The sequence below is a fragment of the Scyliorhinus canicula genome, chromosome 5 (assembly GCF_902713615.1).
Source record: "Scyliorhinus canicula chromosome 5, sScyCan1.1, whole genome shotgun sequence".
Lineage (NCBI taxonomy): Eukaryota > Metazoa > Chordata > Chondrichthyes > Carcharhiniformes > Scyliorhinidae > Scyliorhinus > Scyliorhinus canicula.
The window spans coordinates 81,640,840-81,644,051 of NC_052150.1; positions in this window are offsets into that span (position 1 = coordinate 81,640,840).

A 3,212-nucleotide genomic window follows, 5' to 3' on the forward strand; every position below is an offset into this window, starting at 1 on the left:
TTGGAATTTCTGCTAAAAAAAAGGTATTGTCTCAAAATACCTGCCAGATCCACAGAATGAAACCAGTTACTCAAGAAAGATTGAAGCCTGAGACGACATCAGAAGAAAGAAGGCAAAGCAGTAGCAATGGGTTGGGCCAGTTATTTACACGAGTGAAGTTACTGAAAGGAAAAATGTAAGTTGGCAAGTGTGGGCGACAGGAAGAGAAGACAAAAGAGAGCCAAAATGGCAAAAAGGTATATATAAATATTCGGCTTAGGTCTGACGTGTAAATGGACAGAGAGCATTTGGGTTAGATGGTCTGACTATAAATAGAGAACGTGGACCAGACAATGGGAACCTATACACGGTATGCAGTGAGCCTGCACCACATACCAACCAGTATCCAGATTCAGAGACATTTGTGGAGAGGAATGCACCAAATGAGCAGGTATAGATTGTCTAATAAAATCAGTGGGCGGAGCCAGAAAGTCAACCACGAGGCTACCCGAGTGTGATAGTGATGTTCATCCTAGATGTGTTGTGGTTTCAAGTGTTAGCAGTGGAAACCAGATCTGCTAGACTAGCATTGAAACCAGACCAGTGAGAATGTGGTAGTAAATACATTTCAAATCTAAATATTATATCAGATCTGGTAACGTAAATAAAACATTTCAGAGTCATCTCTCAAATTAGCCATTTAAATGTCAACATTTCAGAATCATCTCTCAAATTAGCCATTTAAATGTCATGCATTTTTGATTTTAAAAAAATCTATTTGGTTTATGATAGCATTTGTTCCATTACCATTTTTTGAACAAGGCAGCTCGGTGGGGATTTCTAATACTCACTCAAACCCTTTGCCTGTGATTAAAATAGCATGGAAGATATTCTCCATCCTGGGATGCCCAGAATGCATCTCCAATGGGCCAGAGAATCAGGCATTGGGGCAAAAATCAGGATCCGTGCTGGACACTAACTCAAATGCCATGCTTCAACCCCTTGCTGGCAGCATGGAGGAGTTCCATTCCGCAAGCCAGCAGGAGCATGGAAATAAATGCAAATGCGTCAAAAAGACCGATTTGCATTTATTTAGCGAGCCTGACATCTTATGCCCCGCCCTCCCATGATTCTTTGGTCTCCACGGCCAGGAATCGAGTGGGCGAGGTTCACTTGTGTTCTCTACAATCACGGCTCTGACATGGTGGGCCAAGGGTGCAATAACACCAGGGCCACATTGTAGAGACCATCCACGGCCATTCCCCCCTCCCCCCACAAATCAGCTGCAACCCCTCCCTGCACAGGAGCCCCCAAATCCGGATTGCCTGAGCACCCCCACAACCTTGAAGTATGGGAATGACCCAACCCACCCCCCCCACTCCAAGGAATCCCTGTAATAGGGGGCCCCTGTAATATGGGGACCCCCCAGGGTCTAAAGGAACTCCGGCCACAGGCTCCCCAACAGAGAGACCGCCCCCACCCAGAAAAATGATCCCTGTCTGGAAGCTAGAGAGCAGTCCAGACAGGGGCTGCAGTAAGCATTATAGCGGTCATATTTATCTTGCAGCTCCCATGTTCATTCCTGGAACGCAAGCAGCTGTGCCTGCCTCTGGTTTCACAGATTCACTGTCTGCAATCTATTCATGGCTTTGGAGTAGTAGTTTGTGATTGAGAGCTAATATCTGCTGCTTTGATCCATTCATCTCCCTTCACACTTTAGTGTCCTAAGTGGTGAAACCCCAATTTTTCTAAAGATTTATAAATGTGAAGTTATTCATTTTGGAAGGTCGAATTTGAATGAAAAAAAAATGAAAATCGCTTATTGTCACGAGTATGAACCAGATGCAGATAAGTGTTAAATCTATAATGCTTCCCAAAGCCATGTCTGGACTTCTCTCAATCTTCCAGTCAGGAGTTTGTGTGTGTGTGTGTGTGTGGGGGGGGGGGGGGGGGGGGGGGGGGGGGGGTTCTGCATGTATGGTGTTCTTTGGAGGGGGTCCCTGAGGGGAGTGCCCCTATTATAGGGGTCCCTTTGGTGGGTCCTCCAATGCAGGGGTCCGGGAGGGGGGGGGGGGGGGGGGGGGGGGTGGTCATGGCTGATTTGAGGTACGGGGAGGGAGGGTGCCGGCCACGAGACTCGGCTATCGGGCTGCCCACTCAAGGGACATTCTTGGCTCCATCAATGAATTAGACTAGCTGGTCAATTACCAAGAGCATTCTAGAGTACTGCAAATCTTCCTGGATTAAGTATTGGCTTGGTGACTACTGCCATTCGGACAGAATTTTAAACCACACTGTTGCAACCTAATTGTCACATCTATGAGCTATTAATTGTTTTCTCAAAATGACAGTTTAAAATGTCTGTAGGTACAATTTCATACAAAGTGCTTACCAAATCTATTTTGGTTTTCACAGCAGTAGCAAACCTTGCTTGATGTAGGAAAGGTAAAAGTAGGTGGCTTAAGTAATCTGTGAATGTTTTAAAATAGGTAAGATGAAGTTTATAGATTTGACATGTAGCCGATTCAACCAATACAACCGATCCAACCAATGCAGAGCATAAATCAACAAAACCAATTGAACATTGATCGATACAGACAATATTAGTCAGAAAAATATGTCCAAGCTGTGCAGTACTCTATTCAGACCACACTTTTAAGCACTGTATACAAATCAAGTTGCTGAGACATGTGAGACATCCATGTGCTGGAGGCGGTGTGGGGAAAGGGTCCAAGAGTAGTGCAAAAGGTCTGAATTAATAGGAATGACTAAAATTTGCAGCCCGGAAAGGGGACGTCTAAGAGGTAATCCTAAAAGTATAAAAATAAAATAAGATTAAAATAGGTATTATTTTAAGTTGAAAGAGCAGGACAATGGGACATGTATTCAAATAAATAAAAGATAAATTTAGGACTGTTTTTCTAGAAATCCTTTGCATTAAGCAATCAAGGGTCTGAGAAAAAAGTTGCGTGTGACATTTGGTGGACTAGAGGATCTCCCTGAGTGGATGAATTAAGTTCACCAAATTATCTTCCCCATCTGTAATGAATTATCTTGGCAAGATTTAATACATGGAAGTGTATTAAATTACATTCATAAGACAGAAAGACAAAAGGTTACTCCAACTAAATCTAACCGAATTTTGTACTCGTGGCAGGGTGGGGATGAGGTAAAATCACAAGTGGGAAACGTTTTAGATATTTTCTACTGTAAAAAAGCTCTTGTTGAACATA